The 22,480-nt window shown below is 40.0% G+C and overlaps 1 pseudogene; it reads right to left on the reverse strand.

Annotated features, from left to right (window-relative positions):
* Positions 1 to 10,488: 10,488 nt before the first annotated feature.
* On the reverse strand, positions 10,489 to 11,752 carry LOC111152265 (annotated as a pseudogene).
* Between the last annotated feature and the right edge of the window lie 10,728 nt (positions 11,753 to 22,480).

The raw sequence follows: 22,480 nt of genomic DNA on the forward strand, positions 1-22,480 counted from the left end.
ATTCTGACAGCTCTTGGATGTGTGAGTTCCACAGCTAATTGGAGGGGGATGGGGATTGTTGTAGTTAGCCCAGATCCTCCTTGATTTTTTTTTTTTGAGAGCACAAGGAGGGGGAAGTGGGAAAGGGAGAAGCAGGCTCCCTGCTGATCAGGGAGCCCGACACAGGACTCAATCCCAGGACCCTGGGATCATGAGCCAAGCAGATGCCTAACCCACTGAGTCACCCGGGCACCCCAATAACATTATTTCTTCATTGCAATCCTCAGATATTTTTAGAGAGAAGCCTGGTCTCCAAACAGGTGCCTCATCTTCCTTAGGAGCAGTCCACCCCACTGGGGAGGGGAGAAACCTGCTTGGATGGATGAAAGGAACCCTGGCAGGGAATATTTCTTTGACTCTAGACTGCTGCTGTGCTGAGTCGGTGGGTGCAGGGGCGGTGCTGTGTGCACTCTAAGCTTGAGAGAAGCAGCAAGCCCGGTCAAGAGCTCTTGCCAACCCATGTCTTTGGATCAACATCTCTCTCCTCCCTGCCCAGCCCCTTGTAACGTAAGGTAAGGGTCAGTCCACTTTTCTCAGCTCAGACTTCTTCTTTATCTGAATGATCTTAGGGCAGGACTTGTCAAATTAATCTGCATCCAGATCTGCTAGGATCTTAGTGAAGAACACATTCTGGTGCAGGGGGCCTGGCCTTGGGTCTGCATTCTGCACTTGTAGGAAGCTCCCAGGAGATGCCGAGGCTGCTGCTCTGTGGGCCACTTTGAGTAACAAGGACTGAGATCACGCTCTGTACCTGTTACAGGCAAGGCAATTTATGTCTCAATGACACTTCAGTTCTAATGTCTTGTAGCCAGATCCTCCTCTGCCTGAAAACCAGACCACTGCCTTTCCTGAGCTTTACCACTTGAGCACAACAGAGAATTCAGGGTTTTAGGAACAGAACTGTAAGCACTGAGAAGAGCAAAAAGGGCCTTCTCCCTGGTGGAAACAGTTGCAGCTGAACCCAGACTCTCAGACACTCACTTAAAATAAAACCGACTGTCACTTAACCCAAAGGTTAATTTACTACCTGTCAGGTCTCCTGGATAAGAGGTCAGCTTCTGGTCCCAGAATGCCTCTGCCCCTGCTGTCTGGCTCATCCCTGAGGCTGTGTGAGCCTTTCTGTTCAAAATGGAGAAAGCCTTGCCTTGACCACTTCTTTCTAAACCACCACCTATGCAAACATGAGCCACGAAATGTGTAGAAATCCAGGATGTGGTGTGGGCTTAGATAAGGGGCCCTTTCAAAGCTATAAACAGCCTCTGCTTAATTGCAAGGTTTTTTATAGGTACTGCTGTGATAAACTTTTCATTTATTTTAAGAATTCCATGAGTATAAGCTGGCTGAGTACTACCAGCTGCTCTCTTCCATTATGATTTTGTATAAATGTTTCACACTCCTTGTAAACATTTCTGAACCTACAGGCCAAGAGATATTTGGAAAAGCGTGAATTAAAAGGGGAGCTGAGGAGGTCTGAGTCGGAAAGGCGGAGACCTGGGTAGGCGAACTTGGCAGGGAGAAATACACCCTTCAGATTATTCATGTTTTTGTTGTAAGTGGAAGCTGAAACTAGCTGGATAATGCCTAAAGCTCCATCCACTCTTAACGTTCTATGATATGAAACATTATAAAATTGTGGAAGATGGATTACGAAAGGGCAGTAATGTATCCAGCTCTGTTCTGATTGCAAACTATATGACAAAGCTGTGGTTATCCAAACGGTATGGTATTGGCTTAAAAACAGATTAATGGAACAGACTAGCCCAGGAATACCCTCATATATGGTTAATTTATGACCAAAGAGCGAAGAATACACAATGGGGAAAGGACAGTCTCTTCAGTAAATGGTACTGGGAATAATGGACAGCCACATACAAAAGTGGGAAACTAGACTACTATTTTGTGCTAGATACAACAAGTAACTCGAATTAAAGATGAGACAGTTTCTGGTCAAAGACAGCATGGTGATGGAAGACCCTGCACTCACCTCCTCCAGGAGCACGCCAAATCAACACCTCTTCATAGAGCAATTCCTCCCTGAAGACCTGGGGGCTCACTGAGCAGCGGCACCTCAAAAGCTAGGGAGGCCCCATGGAGAACAACAAGAGTAACGGAGACAGAGTAATAAAGGAAATCGCCCCCCCCTCCCCGATGCTGCAAACTGCGGTGGGAACGGACAGTACTGAGGGACCGGGTCGTCTTCCCTAGGGAAGAAAAGAAGTCATGGTCTGAAAAGGGAAGTAGAATATAAACGAATCAGCCATAGAATCCTGCCAAATGGCAGGGGAGCTGCTGGAATTCTCTCTCTCTCTGGGTGAGTGAGGCTGGTGAGTAGCACAGTTTACCCCTCCACCTTGATAGTATGGATAGGAGCAGGGTTCCAGGTGCCCAAGCTGGCCTGCTGCCTCAGTGAGCCCTGGGACCCTAGCCCCCAGCAGCCCTGGATGTTCTGGGGCACATAAAAGCTGCAGTTTATAAGAGAAACTGCAAATAGGAAGGCTGCAGACCTAGAAACTGCCAAATGCTGGGTGGTGGGTGGGGGTGCTGCTGGAACTCTCTCTGGGTTGGAGGGGCTGGTGAGCACCATGGTTTACATTCCCCTTCCGCCTCCACAGCATGATGGGAGCAGGCCAGGCGTCCTCGCCAGTCCACCACCTCAGAGCCCCAGCCCTTAGCCCATACTAGATCCAGCCCTTCCACCAAAGTGGCCCCCAGGGTGGCACACACCAGGACACTACCAGAGAACACAGCGCTAGCCATCTTACCAAGGTGACGTGGGCACAAAGCATCCTAAAACATTCCAGGTCTGTACCACCTCAGCTCCCCATAACTTGCCAGTGCACCTAACCTGCACTCATTTTGCCTCCAGCCACCCTGCCAGGGCACCTGCTGTGTGGAGTGCTCTGGGATCCCTCCAGCCTATGCCCTGCCTGGGCTCCAGCCACTCAACAAGATGCCTCCTGAGAGGAACTCCTGGAGATACCCCAGCTTGCACCCACTTCAGCTATGCTATTGGGGACATTGTGTACAGAGAGTCCTGAAACTGCCAAGCCTGTGCCCACACCAGCTCTGGCCATACCACCAACATAGAATGTCCTGGGACCCCCTACTCATATGCCAGCCACCATTCCCACTATCCACACCTCCAGCCAGCCAAAGTCACCAAGCACACACAACTACATAGGAGACAACCAGGCACAAGACCATTCCTTCAAGTTTAGAAGTAGCTATTCCACCTAATTCACAGAAACACAATAAGTCAAGCAAAATGAGACAGGAATATGCTCCAAATAAAGAACAAGACAAAAGTCTCAGAAAAAGAAGTAAATAAAACATAACCAATCTAGTTGATAAGTTCAAAGTAATCATAAATATGCTCGCTAGACTGAAGAGAAGAGTGGATGAGTTCAGAATGTCAACAAGAGATAGAAAGTATTTTTAAAAAGAATCAGAACTTGGGGGCGCCTGAGTGGCTCAGTGGGTTAAAGCCTCTGCCTTTGGCTCAGGTCATGATCTCAGGGTCCTGGGATCGAGCCCCACATCGGGCTCTCTGCTCAGTGGGGAGCCTGCTTTCCCACCCCTCTCTCTCTGCCTGCCTCTCTGCCTACTTGTGATCTCTGTCAATAAATAAATAAAATCTTAAAAAAAAAAATCAGAACTGAAGGAAGAATACCATAACTGAAATAAAAATATACTACAAGGAGTCAGTACAAAGCATGCAGAAGAATGGATCAGCAACTGGAAGATGAGAGTAAGAGAAAGCACCCATAATGAACACCAAAAAGAAAAAAATTTTTAAATGAAGACAGGTCAAGAGATCTCTTGATAAATAAAATCTAAAATAAAAAAAAAAAAAGATCTCTTGAACATCAAACACAAACATTTGCATTACAGGGGCCCAAGAAAGAGGAGAGAGGAAGAAAAGGGACAGAAACTGTATTTAAAGAAATAATAGCTTGGGAATTCCTTAATCTGGGGAAGAAAATAGGCATCCAGGCTGAGGAGGCATAGAGAGTTCCAAACAAGGTGAACCCAACAGGTCCACTCTACAGTATGTAATAATTAAAATGTCAGTGATTAAGGATAAAGAGAAAATTTAAAAAGCAACAAGAGAAAAGCAACTGGTTATATGTATAAGGGAGTTCCATAGAGCTACCAACTGAATTTTTAGCAGAAACTTTGGAGTACAGAAAGGAGTAGTACAATATATTTAAAGTGCTAAAGGAAAAGAATCTACAACCAAGAATACTCCACCTGACAAGTTTACCCTTCAGAATTGAAGGAGAGGGTAGAGAGTTTCCCAGGCCACCCCCCAAAAAATAAATAAAAAAGTAAAAGTTTTAAAAGTTTCATCACTATGAAACAAGCCTTACAAGAAATATTAAAGGGACTTCTTTAAGTGAAAAAGAAAAAGATTAGATGATTAGAAGAAAATTATGAAAGAAAAAATTTCATGAGTAAAAGCAAACATACACCTAAGACTAATCACCTACAAACATAGTATAAAGGTTAAAAGACAAAGTACTGAAATCGGTTATATCTAAAAATTAATTAAGGGAATTTTTAAAAGATGTTAAAATAAGACAACATACATAAAACATGGAAGGGGGGAGTAAAAATTTAGTGATTTTAAAATGTGTTTGAACTTAAGTGACAATCAACATAGACTGCTATATTCTTAGGATGTTCTATATGAACTTCATGCTAACCACAAATCAAAAACCTAAATAGACAAAAAAAATTTTTTAAAGAATAAAAGTATAACACTAAAGGAACTCCTCAATCACAAGGAAAGAGAGCAAAAGAAGTAGGAAGGAACAGAGAAGAACTCCAAAAATAACCAGAAACAATGAACAAAATGGCAATAAATATGTACCTATCAGTAATTACTTTAAATACCTAAATGCTCCAATCAAAAAACATGGTATGAATAAATATATAAAAAAATAGGTCTCACTTATATGCTGCCTCAAGAGATTCACTTCAGACCTAAAGGCAAATGCAACTGAAAGTGAAGGGATGGAAAAGATATCCATGCAAATGGAAGAGAAAAAAAAAAAAAAAAACAGTAGCAATACTTAGACAAAACAGACTTTAAAACTAATAATTGTAACAAGATACAAAAAAGAGCATTATATAGTGATAAAGAGATTGATCAGAGAAGAGGATAAAACAATTATAAATATCTATGCACCCAAGATGGGAGCACCTAAAAACAGAAACCAAATATTAACAGACACAAAGGAAGAAATTGACAGTAGTATTATAAGAGTAGGGGACTTTAATATCCCACTTACATCAGTGAAGAGATCTTCCAGCTAGAAAATAAAGGAAACAAAGTTTTTAAAAATCACATTAGACCAGAAGGACTTAACATATATACAGAATATTCCATCCAAAAATAACAGCTTATACATTCTTTTCAAGTGTACATGGAATATTCTCCAGGAGAGATCACATGGTAGGTCACAAAACAAGTATATTTAAGGAGATTAAAATCATATCAAGCATCTTTTCATGGCACAATGATATGAAACTGAAACCAATTAGAAGAAAAAAGCTGGAGAAAAAACAAAAACATGTAGAGGCTAAATAACATGTTACTAAAAAAGTCAACCAAGAAATCAAAGAGGAAATGTAAAAGTTCATGAAGACAAAGGAAAATGAGCACCCAACAGTCCAAAAATCTTTAGAATCCAGCAAAATCAGTTCTAAGAGGAAAATTTATAGAGATAGGTACACCTTGAGAAACAAGAAAAATCTGAAACAATCTAAACTTACACACAAAGGAACAAGAAGAACAAAGCCCAATGTTAGTAGAAGGAAGGAAATAATAAGAGAGTGGAAATAAACAACACAGAGACTTTCAAAAGAAATAGAAAAGATTGCTGAAACAAAGGTCTACTTCTTTGAAAAGATAAACAAAATTGATAAATCTTTAGCTGACTCATTGAGAAAAAAACAGGGAGGATTCATATAAATAAAAACAAATTAAAGAGAAATAACAATTGATACCACAGAAATATAAAGGATTGTAACAGAATACTAAAATATTATATGCCTCCAAATTGGACAACCAAGAAGAAATGGATAAATTCCTAGAAATGTTTAATCTTCTAAAACTGAATCAGGAAGAAATAGAAAATCTAAACAAACTAATTACTGATAACAAAATTGAACTGGTAATCAAAAAACTCCCAACAAACAAAAGTCCAGGACCAGATGGCTTTACAGGTGAATTCTACCAAACATTTGAAAAAAAGTTAACACCTCTTCTTCTCAAGCTGTTTAAAAAAAGAAGAGGAAGGAAAACTTCTAAATACATTCTATAGGCCAGCATTACCCTGATATAAACATCAAAGACACTATAAGAAAAAAGAAAACTATGGGCCAATATCCCTGATGAATATAGTTGCAAAAACCCTCAACAAAAATACTAGCAGATTGCACTCAACAATACTTTAAAAAGATCATTCAGCACAATCAAGTGGGGTTTATTCCAAGAATGCAAGAATGGTTCGGTATTTTCAAATCAATTAAAGTGATAACATTACATTGACAAAACAAAGAATAAACATCATGTGATCATCTCAGATGCTGAAGAAGAATTTGGCAAAATCCAACATCTGTTCATGATGAAAACTCTTAACAAAACAGGTTGAGAGGCAACATACCTCAACATATAAAGGCCATATATGAAAACTCACAGCTAACATCATACTCAATGATGGAAAAACTGAGAGCTTTTCCTCTAAGATCAGGAACACCCACTTTTATTCAACATAGTACTGGAAGTCCTAGCCACAACAATCAGACAAGAAAAAGAAACAGAAACCAACAAAACTGGTAAGGAAGAAATAATATTGTCACTATTTGCAGATAACAGATACCATACATAGAAAACCCTAAAGACTCCACCCAAAAACTACTCAAAGTGATAAATGAATTCAGTAAAGTTGCAGGGTACAAAATTAATGCCCAGAAATAGACTGTTTCTATACACTAATAATGAAGTAGCAGAAAGAGAAATCAAGAAATCAAGAAATGAAAACAGTTTCATTTACAGTAGCACCAAAAATGGAATAAACTTAACCAAGGAGGTGAAAAACTTGTACTTGATAGGAATGTAAATTGGTGTAGCAACTGTGAAAAACAGCATGGGTTTCCTCAAAAAATTAAAAATAGAAATGTCTAAGATGCAATAATTCCACTACTGAGTATTTACTCAGAGAAAATGAAAACATTAATTTGAAAAGATATATGCACCTTTATGGTTATTGCAGCATTATTTACTATAGCCAAGATATGGAAGTAACCCATGAGTCCACTGGTACAGAAACACACACACAGAAATATTGCTCAGCCATCAAAAAGAATGAGATCTTGCCATTTGCAACAATATGTATGGATCTAGAGGGTATTACTATAAGTGAAATAAATCAGGCAAAAAAACACAAATACCGTATTATTTCATTTATATGTGGAGCCTAACAAAAAAATCAAACCAACAAACAAGCAGAAACAGAACCATAAATACAAAGAAGGAACTAAACGTTGCCAGAGGAGAAGGGATAGGGAGATGGGTATAATGGGTGAAGGGAAGCAAGAGGTAAACAGTCTTCCAGTTATAGAATGAATAAATCATGGGATATAAGGTATAGAGAATATAGTCCGTTATATTGTAATAGCATCATGTGGTGACAGATGGTAGCTATGTTTGAGGTCAGCATAGCATAACATAGAGAGTGATCAAATCACTCTGCTGTACCTTTGAAACTAACATAACATTTGTATGTTAACTCTACTTCAATTTAAAAAATTACTTACAGCCTTGAACGTTAAACTTAAAACCATAAAACTCTTAGAAAAAAAGGTGGTAAGATTCTTGACATTAATCTTGGCAATGTTTCTTTGGACTTGACACCAAAAGCTAAGGCAGAAAAAAGCAAAAATAAACGAGAACTACATCAAGCTGAAAACCTTTTGCACAGGAGAGTAACCATCAACAACATGAAAAGGCAACCTACTGAATGAGAGAAAATATTTGCAAATCTTCTATCAGATAAAATGTTAATATCCAAACTCTATGAAGAACTCATACAAATCAATAGAATAAAAGCAATCTGGTTTAAAAATGGGCAGAGGGTCTGCATAGACATTTTCCCAAAGGAAATATACAAATGACCAACAGGTACATGAAAAGGTATTCAACAACACTCATTGTCGGGGAAATGCAAATCAAAACCACAGTGAGATATCATTTCACACCTGTTAGAATGACTCTGATCAAAAAGACAAGAAGTAAACATTGGCAAGAATGTGGAAACAAGAGACTGCTTATGAACTGTTGGTGGAGTGTAAATTGTGTAGCCACTATGGAAAACGGTACACGGAGCTTCTTCAAAACATAAGAACTAGTACTGCCGTATAATCCAGAAATTCCATGGGTGTAGAGCTGAAGAAAATTAAAACACTTATCCGCATCCCTTCCCCACCATGTTCACTGCAGCGTTATTGTAACAGCCAGGACACGAGAGCAACCTCAGAGTCCATCAGTGGATGAATGAATAAACCAAGTATGGTGTACGTATACATGAAGGAATACTATTCAGCCATAAAAAAGAAAGAAATACTGCCATTTGTGACAACAAGGATGGCCCTTGAGGGCATTATAGTGACTGAAGTAAAACAGAGAAAGACAAAATACAATATAATCTCACTTATATGTGAAATCTTAAAACACACATACCCACAAACTCAGATACAGAGAACAGGTTAGTGGTTGCCGGAAGTGCGGGGTGAGGGGTAGGAGAAATGGATGAATAAGGTCAAAAGGTACAAACTTCCAGTTATAAAATAAGCAAGTCATGGGGATGTAATGTACAGTACAGTAACTGTTGGTAATACTATATGTCATGTTCGAAAGTTGCTAAGAGAATAGACTTTAAAGTTCTTATTATAAGACAAAAACTTTTTTGTATAGAGACAGATGTTAACTAGACTCATTATGGTAATCATTTTGCCATATATATATATATATATATATATATATATATATATATATATCATTATGTAGTACACATGAAATGAATGTTACATGTCCATTATACCTCAATTTAAAAAAGGAAGAGCAATGTACTATAACACCAGGATAGGAAAGAACTGCTACAACATGAATGAATTTCACAAATGTCATGTTGAGTAGAGAAGCCAGATTTTAAAAATATATATGTACTATATGATTCAATTTATAAGTTCAAGAACAGACAGCACTAAGTGACAATTACCCAACCCCACCAGTGGTTGCCTCTAGGTGGGAATGGATTAGTCCCAACTGGAAAGACATAAAAGAAGCTTCTACAGTGCTAGACTCACTCTACATCTTAAATCTGGGTGATGATTCATGGTTATAAATACGTTCAAAAATGACTAAGCTGTGCAATTAAGATGAGCTTACTTTAAACATTTTATGTAGGTCATACCTCAAACGGGGTGGGGGGAGTGGCTACCAATGATTGAGAAGGAACTTCTGAGCAAAAACTAGCATTTTTTAAATACCTTTGAATCCATTATGCTCTCACTGTGCCCTCTTCCCCTCCCCACCTCCCCCCCCCCTTCTACAAGGAATACCTTATTCACACCCAACAGAGAAATGGACAGCTTGTGTCTGTAACAAAGCGTTGTGTTTTCAAGGACAGGTAATTGTTATTGTTTTTTGAAGATTTTATTTATTTATTTGACACACAGAGATCACAAGTAGGCAGCGGGGGGTGGGGGGAAGCAGGCTCCCCACTGAGCAGAGAGCCCTATGCAGTGCTCAATCCCAGGACCCTGAGATCATGACCTGAGCCAAAGACAGAAGCTTAACCCAATGAGCCACCCAGGTGCCCTGAGCACAGGTCAGTAATTGTATATGGGAGTATACACTGCTACATAAAAATTAACTGATTGGAGCACAACCTTTCAAGGCTTAACACAGAATAAGCTTCCTGGTAAAAGCAGCACCTCTGTGACATTTTTTTTTAAGTTTAAATTTTTTTATTTTTTTTAAGATTTTATGTATTTGTTGGAGAGCGAGTGCACACAGAAGCAGGGGCAACAGTGGGCAAAGGGAGAAGCAAGCTCCCCACTGAGCAAGGAGCTGACTTGGATGCCGGGATCATGACCTGAGCCAAAGGCAGACGCTTAACTGACTAAGACATCCAGGCGTCCTCCCCTGTGACATTTTTTTTTTTAAGATTTTGTTTATTTATTTATTTGACAGACAGAGATCACAAGCAGGCAAAGAGGCAGACAGAGAGAGAGGAGGAAGCAGGCTCCCTGCTGAGCAGGGACCCCCCCCCACAATGCGGGGCCTGATCCCAGGACCCTGGGATCATGACCTGAGCCGAAGGCAGAGGCTTTAACCCACTGAGCCACCCAGGCGCCCCCCCCGTGACATTTTTAACTCTACTATTCCTCTCCTTCTTTACCCTCTCCATTAACAGAATCCACCAACGTCCTCACAATCCTTCTCAAGGGCAGCCATGTCCTCACAGGCCTCAGAAAACTCTCCTTCCTCCATGCCCTCAACTCCATAATAGTGAACAAAAGCACCCTTGGCCTACATCAGGTCAAACTTGACCTAGGTGAGTCCAGACCTCAGTACTTTGTTTGGCCAGGTCTCCACCGGTACCACAGTGAGAAGCTGGTAATTAATGCCCACCTTGAAGCCAGTGGGACACAAGTCCACAACAGGGTGGTATGCTTGGTCTTGATGGTGGTATTGGCAGCACTGACATCTTTGGGAACCATGTTGCCACAGTACAAGAGATAGCAAGCCACGTATATACCATGGCAAGGGTCACATCTCACCATCTGGTTGGTTGGCTCAAAGCATGTGTTGGTGATCTCTGCTGCAGTAAGCTGTTCATGGTAGGCTTTCTCAGTAGAGATGACAGGGGCAGAGGTGGCCAGAGAGAAGTGGATGCAGAGATAGGGCACCATCTTGGTCTGGAATTCTGTCAGATCAACATTCAGGGCTCCATCAAATCTGAGGGAAGCAGTGATGGAGGACACAATCTGGCTAATAAGGTGGTTAAGGTTAGTGTAGGTTAGGTGTTTGATATTGAGGTTTCTATGACAGATGTCATAGATGGCCTCATTGTCTACCATGAAGGCACAATCAGATTGTTCCAAGGTGGTGTGGGTAATGAGGATGGATTGTAGGGCTCAGCCACCGCTGTGAAAACCAGGGGCTGAGTAAATGGAGAACTCCAGCTCAGACTTCTTGTCGTCATCAACAGAGAGACTCTCTATTAGCAGGGAGGTGGACCTGGAACTAGTTCCTCCTCCAAAGCTGTGGAAACCAAGAAGCCCTGAAGACTGTGCATTGGTCAGCCAGTTTCTCAATTCAGTCCAAGTCAAGGTCAGTGATCTCCTTGGGCATATTAGCAGCATCTTCCTTGCCTGTAATGAGCTGCTCAGCATGGTCAAGGTGCCAGTGAACTTCATCAATGACTGTGGGTTCCAGGTGTACAAACACTGCCCTGCACACATGTGTGCCAGCACCCGTCTCACTGAAGAAGGTGTTGAAGGAGTCATCTCCCCCAGTGGTCCTGTCACTTGGCATCTGACCATCAGGCTGGATGCCATGTTCCAGGCAATAGATCTCCCAGCAGGCATTACCAGTCTGGACACCAGCCTGGCCAACATGGATGGAGTTGCATTCATTCATGGTTGCTGCTTGGCGGCTGCAGAGCAGATGGTGGGGAGGAGGAAGAGACTGTTGATTGTTACAGCAGGACTCTGAGGCGGTCTGTGTGGAAGAACCTGCCTCACCATATGCCCTCTTAATGAAAACTGTTTGACAGCTAACACCTCAATCAAAAATACTATGCACTGAAGTTCCTAGGAAATTTGTCAGGACTGGGTTCAAAGGGGATACAAGTACTTCTAGCATAAGGCAAGACCATAGACTTGAGTTCATATCTTCATATTTATATATAGTAGTGGGGGGACTTTAGGCAGTTCATAACTTCTTTGTCTCTATTTTGTCTGTAAAAGACACCTGAGAATACATTGCAGAGTTGCTGTGGGATGGAAGTGAGATAATGCACATAAAGGCAAAGTACATCAACTGTATAGTATTTTTACTCCTTGATCTTTAGCCCTAGAGAGTCAGAAGACACCATTGTATTAAAGATGACACAACTGGCATCTCCCTGCTACCAGCATATTTTCTTAATGGTCTTTGAAATAATTTACCTTGCCAAGAATGCAATGGAGAAGTCAGCAGAGAAGAAAATAATTGTATCCATAACTTAGGAACTAAAATTTCTGGGGGAAAATGAAACATGAGCATGTCCTCATGTATTTTTCTATCCTTAGTTATCACCTTGCAACACACAGTCCCGGTGAGTTACCTAGAACCTTTTTTTTTTTTCTCTTTCCAAAATAAAACCCTATGTCCTGAATTCCACTGGCTCTCTTGTAAAGCAGAGGAGTTTGTCATATTCACGATTCTTGCTTGCAAGTGACGGAAAACCCTGTACCAATTGGCTTTAAATAAAAAGGAATTATATGGGTTTGCATCACCAGAACATCCAAGAGGTGGCGCTAGTTTCGAGCGCAACTTTTTGGGCGCTCGAATGCCTCCAGGTCCTGGTGTCTCCGTCCCTCTTTGCCTCCCCTTACCCACAGCAGCTGCAGCAACTCCAGGCGTACATCTCATCGCTGGGAGAGTCCAGTGGAATAGAGCTCATGAGCATAAGCCCATAGGAAAGTCTGGGTCTGTCTCTGATTTCACAAAGAATCATGATGTGCTGTAACAGTCAGGAGACTGGTTTCTAGTTCTGACTCTATTCCTAGAATTTTTATGATGTTGGGAAGTCATTTGCTCCACCACTCCCCACCTCCACCCCCCACCCTTAACAGTCTCATTCTCAAAATAAAGGCATCAAATCTCAGTGCTGTCTCAGGTCTCCTGCAGAACGAGTACGTCTTCAGTTTTTCACAGTAAAGGCTTTTTCCTCTGGAGTTAAAGAATAGTGCCCTCTGATGGTCTATTCTATACTTGCCTTTTTATTTAGTTTCATTGGTTTACAAACATTTTCCAATTCACAAAGAGAAATGGTCTGAACAAAGTTACTGTGAAATGAAATTCCATATTGAAATCTATTTTATTCCCACTCTCATTTTAAAATGTAAAAAGCTTGTGTTCTAATATATAAATGGTTAAAGCTACGGATTTCATATTTATTACACACATTTTCTTAGGTGGTATTTTTCAGTGTTGTTCATATTTTTAATCTCTTATGATTTTTTTGACCCATGTGTTACTTAGTTGCATGTTAGTTCATTTCAAAATCTTTGGGAATTTTCTAGATATCTTTTTTATCATTGATGTCTAACAATTTTTTAAAAGATTTATTTATTTGATAGAGCGAGCAAGTGGCAGGGAAGGGCAGAGGGAAAGAGAGAATCTCAAGCAGACTCCCCGCTGAGCAGGGCCAATGTGGGGCTCAATCTCAGGACCCCGAGGTCATAACCTGAGCCAAAGCCAAGAGTTGGATACTTAGCCAACTGAGTCACCCAGGCGCCCAATGTCTAATAATTTAATTGTAGTCATATAATAGTGTGATTTAAAGCTTAAATTTTAGACTTGTCTTATGGTTCAACATATAGTTCAACATGGGTCTTTTCTGATGAAAACCCCGTGTTCACGTGAAAAGTGTATCTGACCTATCCAGTGTGTGGTGTTCTTTACTACACTGAGTTTTTATAATACTCAACTCTTCTGAATCCTTCACCCTCCTCTTTGTCTGCTTTACTGTCAGTTACTGAGAGTGGAGTGTTGAATCTCAAAATACGACTGTGGATTTTTCTAGTTCTCCATTTAGTTTTGTCAGTTTTTGGCACATGTACTTTGAAACTCTGTTAGCAGTTACTTTCACATTTGGGATCGGTCTGTTTCCTTAATGAACTGACCCATGTAACATAATACAATGTCTCTTTTTACCTCTGGTAATACTCCTTATTTTGAAATTTACTGTGTCTGACATTAATATAGCCATATCACCTTTCTAATGATGAGTGTTAGTATAATAAATATTTTGTCATTTTACTCACAACATATTATGATTTTATACTTAAGTGTGTTCCTTGTAAACACCTTACTAGTTGGGTCTTTTTAAAAACTTCTTATATCAAAGGTCACAGTCCACTAACATTATTGTAATATAATAATCAATATGGTTGGGTTTAAGTGTATTATCTTTTTATTCATTTCCTATTGTTTTAGCTGCACTTTTCCCCGTTAATCCTGCTTTTTTGCCATCTTTTGGTATTCCACCTTCTTTCTTTTTTTTTTTTTTTTAAGATTTTATTGATCTATTTGACAGTGAGAGAGAGACAGCGAGAGCAGGAACATGAGCAGGGGGAGTGGAAGAGAGAAAGCAGGCTTTCCACGGAGCAGGGAGCCCGATGTGAGGCTTGATCCCAGAACATTGGGATCATGACCTGAGCCAAAGGCAGACACTTAACAACTGAGCAACCCAGGCACCCCATCACCTTATTTCTTCTATTAATTTAGTTATATCTTTTTTTTTAATGATTCCTCTTTCTGTGTCTTTTAAATGATTATAATATGCATTCTAACTTATGGTTTGGCATGGATTAACACTGTCAGTTCATATATAATGTTAAGAACCATACCACAGTGTACTTTCATTTACCTCCTCCCTTTCTTTGGCTGTTGTGGTCATGTATTTTACTAGTACATACACTATGCTACCCATAATCCAATGTTGATATTTTACTCTAAAAGAAAAATGTCAGGGCACCTAGGTGGCTCAGTTGGTTAAGTGTCTGCCTTCAGCTCAGGTCATGATCCCAGGGTCCTAGGATCAAGCTCCACATTGGACTTCCTGCTCAGTGGGGAGTCTGCTTCTCCCTCTCCCTCTGCCTCCTCCCCAGCCCCACCCCCACTCATTCTCTCTCTCTCTCTCTCTGCTCTCCCTCTCTCTCTCTCCAATAAATAAATGAAATCTTTTTAAAAAAATAAAAATAAGATGTCTTTTATGACCTAATATCTAAAATACATAAAGAAGTCTCATGGGACACCTGGGTGATTCAGTCAGTTAGGCATCTGCCTTTGGTCCTGATCATGATGGTCCCAGGGTCCTAGGATCGAGCCCCATATCGGGCTCCTTGCTCAGTGGGGACCTGCCTTCTCCCTAAGTCTGTTGCTCCCCCCTGCTTGTGCTCCCTCTCTCTCACTCTCTCTCTGACAAATGAATAAATAGAATCTTTAAAAAAAACTCTCAAAACTCAACAGTAAAAAGAAAATAACCCAATTATAAAGAGGCAAAATATAGGATGAGATGTTTCACTAAAGAGGAGAGAGGCAGATGGCCAAAAAGCATGGGAGATGTTCAACATCATTAGTCACTAGGGCCATGCAAATTAAAACCACAATGAGGTATCACTACACACCTATTAGGAAAACTAAAATAAAAAATAGCGATAATACTAAATGCTGGTAAGAATGCCCCAAAACTGGACCACTTGCATTTGCTATAAAGTAGTGCACTCTGGAAAATAGCTTGACAATTTTTCATAAAACTAATTATGTTATTACTGTTCTTACCTTGCAGCTGCACTCTTGGGCATTTACCCCAGAGAAATAAGAACTTATATTTATATAAAACCTGTACATGAATATTCATAGCAGCTTTATGCCTAGTAGCCAAATACAGGAAACAACCCAGATGTCCTTTGAGGGGCGAATGGTTTAACAGTGGTACATCTATCATCAAATACTACTAAGCAATACCAAGAAACAAACTAAGGTTATAGGCAACAATCTAGGTGAGTCTCTATGAATTACACTGAATGAGAAAAGCCTAATACCAGTTAGTGGTTGCCAGAGTTGAGGGATGGGGCGGAGAGAGTGCAGGAGAGAAGAGGGTGTGGTTATAAAAGAACAGTACAAGAGGTCTTTGTGGATGGTGCGTCTATTCTGTAACTAGACTGTGATATTAGATACAGGGACCTGTACATGTGATACAATTATATAGAACTAAAAGCACACACATAAATGAGTGTAAGTAAAACTGGGGAAATCTGAGTAAGATCGATGAATCATATCAATGTCAGTTCCGTGAACTGTTCCGTGAACTGTTTACGCTGTAGAGAATTTGGTAATAGGTACACAGGATCTGTCAGTATTATCTCTTAGGACTGTAAAGGAATCTATAATTATATCAAAATAGGGGCGCCTGGGTGGCTCATCTGAACATCTGACTTCAGCTCAGGTCATGATCTCAGGGTCCTGGAATCGAGCCCTGCATCAGGCTTCCTGCTCAACAGGGAGTCTGCTTCTCCCTCTCCCTCTGCCTCTCCCGCTGCTTGTGCTCTCTCTATTGAATAAAATCTTAAAAAAAAAAAAAAAAAGGCAATTGTGCCACACACCAAGAGCTATAAAGAAATAACGTTTTGATTATCGTGGAGACACAGAGTTAGGGAGCCAATGGTTTTAGAGATTGCAAAGTCTGATTGGTCATGCCCAGGAATCAATTTAACTGTGAGAGGTGAACTCTATGGTCTGATAATCATACTGGTTGACATTAATAGCACAGTTCTAAATGCTTGATATGAAGCATCTCATTGGATCTGTACCACAACCCTCTGAAGTAGGATATTATTATTATGGCTATTTTGCAGGTGAGGAAATTAAAGCAGAGTTATATTAAATAACTTTCCCAAGTTATTAAAAAAAAAAGAAAGAAAACCCAGGGAAGTCCTGTTTTGGCCAATCTTGAGTGATATCTCCACATTATATAAAGGGCACTAGGTTATTTGTCAAGATGTTGGGTTCTAATTGCAGTGTTACTGAGTCACAATCAAATACTTGAGAAATGACTCAACCACTTGGTTACCCCATTTGAAAAAAGAAATAGGGAGTACATGTCTAGGATCCTCACCACACGAGCATTCTGTATTTTTATGATTCCCCAATTCTAAAAAGAATGGTGGAAAATGTATTCCATCCCCATTTTGACAGTTAAACTCATCTCCAGTGACATAGTTCTTTCCCCCTTTTCCCTCATTTAAGTGTTTACCGAACATCCACTGTAGGTTGTATGTTGAGTATTTGGCTTTATTTGAGTTCCTGATGCCCCCCTCCCCCCACCTTTCTCTCCCTCTCCCTGCAGAAGGCTTCCCTAATGCCTTCAGTCATAGCAAATTTCAGATAACATAGCAATCATCTACCAAGTGCTTACCAAGTACAAAAGATGAACACATGCTATGGCCTTTAGTCAACACAAAACACAGTGAAATAGTATTAACATCACTTTTTTATACTTGTGGCTTAGAAAAGGTAAATGTCTGAGTTAAGGACAGTCATTGACCATGGAAGGTTGAGGCGGATCTCAAACCCTAACCTACATAACTCAGACACACCTGGCAACATTGTCTATGCCTTGAAATCTTCCAGAAGGTCATTTTTTAAAGAGGTGGATTACTCCATTATGATTTAAAAAAACAAACAAGCAAACAAACAAACCTTTCTCATTTCCTTTCTGAAATTTTACATTTGATAATCAATCATTTTAACAAAAAGCATATTGGAATTCCAGCAGCTCCCTTAAAGTGGCAGTATAGACATAATCCATGCATGTGTAACCTTCAGTGCCAACTTGCAAGTAACAAACGTACTTCTACAAACCAGCCTTGACTCAGTTCTAGAGTTAGGTGAAATGTAAAATTCGGGCACTCTAAATGGGGGGAAAAAAAGAGTTCTGAACACCCAGGATACTGACCCCAGAGAAATTCAAACAACTTGCAAAACAAAATAACTTCCTAAGAGAACAAAACAAACACCTACTTGCTGCTGCCCACCTATTTGATAACTGGCCTTCCAGCAGCAAACACAATAGCCCTAGTCACAGATGTTTTCCTATTTCCTCTGCCTCCTTGAAACCAAGCATTTGAGAATAAATAGTCTATTTCTTCTTTCTTGATTTGCTCCAATGCTGGTAAGCAAGGGGACCTCTGGTATATAGAAGGTCGCCTTCCATCAGCAAACACAATAGCCCTAGTCACAGATGTTTTCCTATTTCCTCTGCCTCCTTGAAACCAAGCATTTGAGAATAAATAGTCTATTTCTTCTTTCTTGATTTGCCCCAATGCTGGTAAGCAAGGGGACCTCTGGTATATAGAAATGACACATATTTTTCTTTAAAACGTATGAATCCCTGTCTTGGGGCTAAAAACAAAAAACAAAAACAAACAAACAAACAAAAACCCAGAATGATTCAGCCAAGGTTCCCAAAGTGTTTGGTCAGGACAAAAAAACAACCAGGCAAAAAACATTTATGGAGTTACATCCAAATATAACAGATTTCTGTGGACTGTCTGCCCGACACATGACTGTGGTTTTGGAGAAATGTCTCATCTACCCACAGAATGAGTTCCGGGGAACCATATTTTTACCTCATGACCCTTGGTCATAGCTGACTGAATTAGAGGTAAACACCTGACTCCAGAGGAGGTAATTCATTGGCTAGCCAGAAGTCAACTGCGTTCTCTCTTGAGGACTTCAGCTAAGAGAAGGAGGTACATTTATTGAGACCCCTCATGGTGGAGCATTAGGAAGAAAGCCCAAGGGCTCTTGCTGCTGAGGACATGGTTGTTCAGCTTTCCTCAGATCCGAGGTGGTACCCTAGATGGTTTTTGCTGAAGCTTATTTTGAATGGGTTTCTGTTGCATGCATTTCCTATAAAACATACCAAAGTCCTGTGCAAAGCCCAGGGAGAATATAAGAAGGGATGTATGACTTGTTCCTTGCCCCCCTGGAAATGGATGGTCTTCTGTGCTAGAGAAGAGAACTGGGGGGTTCTGGAATCCAACACAGTCCCAACACCCTGAGAATGTCCTTTATTTCTCTCAAAGCCTTAGCTTTGTTCTCAGTAAACATGGAAATGATAACATCTGCCTAATAAAGTCATCGCCACCAGGCAGTGTCCATCTGGCCAGGTACCCGGCTCACAAGAGATACTCAATAAATATCAGCCTCCACTCTGCCTTGTAAGCAGGTCCTTTGGCTGGTCTCAGATGCAAGTCACATAAACACTGTGGAGTTTTTAATAGGAAATATATTTATCATATTTACACATGTACACACATGTATATATGATATATATATATGTATAGGTATATCGATATCCATAATAATGGCTGTTTAGCCAGGGAGAGGTTCTCTGTTTGGAACCTGCCAAGGCAGAGAGTAACAGGGGGCGAAAGAGAAGAGTCTCTGCTCCCAGGAATAGGCTTGTGGACAAAAAGATTGAGGTCTGATTCTTTTTTTTTCTTTTTTTCTTATGTTATGTTAATCCCCTTATAGTACATCATTAGTTTTGGATGTAGCGTTCCATGATTCATTTTTTGTATACAATACCCAGTGCTCATTGCGACACATGCCCTCCTTAATACTCATCACCAGGCTAGCCCATCCCCCCATGTGAGAATAAACACAAACAGAAAAACAATGATCTAAATCATGGAATTTCAGGCATCCCTGTGGAAACCTTTCTTCCTAAGGCACTTTTAAGTCACCCCATTATAGAAGGGACACTAGATCATCTGCTGTGCCTGGAGAAAAGATTCCCAGGCCCTGGAGCTCCTGGGATGTTGCTTAAGTTCTCACTGCCCTGTTGCTGAGAAAACATTGACAATGCACTGCTGAGTTGCATCTGGCTGCCAACAAATATTCATTGAGTGTCCATTTAATGGCAGGGACCATTGAACTGGAAATGCAGCATGACCAAGACAGACAGACAGTTCCTTCCCCTCAAAATTTCTGCATGAGTATACACCAAGTGTTATACATAGGCCTTATGACTCAGATTTTTTCTTTCAGAGTCCAACTTCCCTGGATTCATTTCTGAGTTCTACGGAGAACACAGAAGAGCTGTTTCCTGAAACCCTTTCAAACAGTGGGGCACCAATATTTCTCTATATTACTCCTTTTAAAAACTAAAACACAGAAAGCAGAACACATTTTCACCCATTTTCCTGCTGAAGGTTGAATAGCTTTGCTACCCCAAGGGTTCCAACATCAGTAGACACTACTGTCACTTGCCAGGTGTTATATCCCTAGTTGCACCCCGCAGACTGGCTGACCAAGTTGGAAAAGTATGAAGGTGACAGATTTGCTTGTGAACATGCATGAAACAGCCACTAGAAACCTACTGAAGTATTACTGGGACTTGCCATGAAGCAAAGGCCAACAAAACATCACCTACACCATTGAACAGAGAAAAGCAATATTTTAAAAAATTAAAGGACTAGGGACGCCTGGGTGGCTCAGTTGGTTGAGCCGCTGCCTTCGGCTAGGGTCATGATCCCGTCGTCCTGGGATCGAGTCCCGCATCGGGCTCCTTGCTCAGCGGGGGCCTGCTTCTCCATCGGCCTCTGCCTGCCACTCTGTCTGCCTGTGCTCACTCCGACAAATAAATAAATAAAATCTTTAAAAAAAAAAATTAAAGGACTATGTGTAAATAAGATTCCACTCTGAAAAAGTAAACAAGATGGGAAATAAGGATCCAGTCTTGCTTTGGTATCACAATGTTTACCAGAATGGTATCCAAAATCTTTTAGGGTTTTTTCCTCCCCCTTTTTAATATATGCCTCAAATAAAGCAAGTCTGAGTTTGATCAAGAGAGCTTAGATTGCATTCTTTGATAAATGAAGGGATGAATTTAACACACTGCTAAGCTTTAAAAAAAAAAAAGTAGTAAGACTAAGGAAGATTATTGCTTCTTATTTTCTGTCTCAAAAAATCCCCTGGTAAGAGGAAGTTACTATTGGTGAAGTGAATGTTTAGTATTAGCAGAGTCACTTACAATAATCAGTATTTGCATAGAGGACATCAGCTTAAGAAATCATTTACCTGAGAGTTATTGAAACAGTAATACATAGTTGATTAACACATACTTTGTATGTTATGCATATATATTATATTCTTAATGTAAGCTAGAGAAAAGAAAATGGCATTTTCTTTAATTAATATATCATTAATAAAATCATAAAGAAGAAAAAATACATTTATAGTACTGTACTTATTGAAAAAAAATCCATATATAAATGAACCCATGCCGTTCAAACCTATGTGGTTCAAAGGTCAACTGTGTATACAAATGTCAAATCATTATGCTCTACACTGGAACTTAATATAATGCTATACGTCCATTAAACCTCAACAACAAAAAAACTATCCTCAATGGAAAAAAAAATCTTCAAAAGACTATTATAAACATATAAATATTCAAAAGACTATTATAATGGAAAACTCGTATCAAAACATCATCAAAAAAGTAGAAAGGTGAATAACTAACTGGGCAGAATATTTGCCACAATATGACAAAAAGTAAATGCCCTTAATACATAATGAGTTTATAAACATTGAAAAATAAGATATTAAGACTGCCCAGAAAAGGTAAAGAAGATGGAAAAACTATTCATAAAAGAGATAAAACTTAGAAAGACATCACGTGTTCATGAATTGGAACACTTACTATCATGAATATGTCAATACTACCCAAAGTGGTCTACAATTAGCAAAATTCCTATCAAAATCACAATGGTATATTTTGCAGGAATAGAAAATCCATCCTAAAATTCACATTAATTATTAATTCTCAAGGCACCCTGTATGGTCAAACGATCTCAAAGAAAAGGAACAAATTTGGAGGTCTTACATTTCATTATTTCAAAACTTACTATAAAGCTACAGTATCTAATATGGTGTGGTTGTGCTCACTTCGGCAGCACATATACTAAAATTGGATCGATAAAATGGTGTGGTACTGGCCTAAAGATGAATATTTAGGCCAATGGAATAGAATAGAGATCCTAGGAGTAATCCCTCACATATATGGTCAAAGGATTTTTGGTAAGAGTGACAAGACCACTCAAAGGACAAAGGACAGTTCTTTGAGCAAGTAGTGCTAGAAAAACTGGATATTTGTGTACAAAAGAATGAAGTTCGACTCTTACCTTACTCCATATACAAAAATCAACACAAAATAAGTCAAAGACCTAAGTGTAAGACCTAAGACTATAAAAATCTTAGAAGAAAACGTAGAAGAATATCTTCATGACATTTGGGTTAGGCAATGATGTCTTGGACAGGAAACCAAAAAGTAAAGCCAACAAAGGCGAAAATATCGCAATGTAACTACACCAAAAACACCTGTGCATCAAGCTGCAGGCAGGCTTCATAGCCAACAAAGTGAGGGCCACTTCTGCTCACCAGACTGCCTACAGAAGTCACAAGAAAACTTGCAACAGCAGGGCCTGGGGCCACCCTGCCCACCAGCATGCCTAAAGCAGTTGCAACAAGGCTTTGCAACTGGCAGCGCTTTGCAGCCATCAGGGCCAAGGTCATCCCTGCCCACCA

Source organism: Enhydra lutris, unplaced genomic scaffold (assembly GCF_002288905.1).
Source record: "Enhydra lutris kenyoni isolate GAN:26980312 unplaced genomic scaffold, ASM228890v2 scaffoldscaffold28, whole genome shotgun sequence".
NCBI classification, from domain to species: domain Eukaryota; kingdom Metazoa; phylum Chordata; class Mammalia; order Carnivora; family Mustelidae; genus Enhydra; species Enhydra lutris.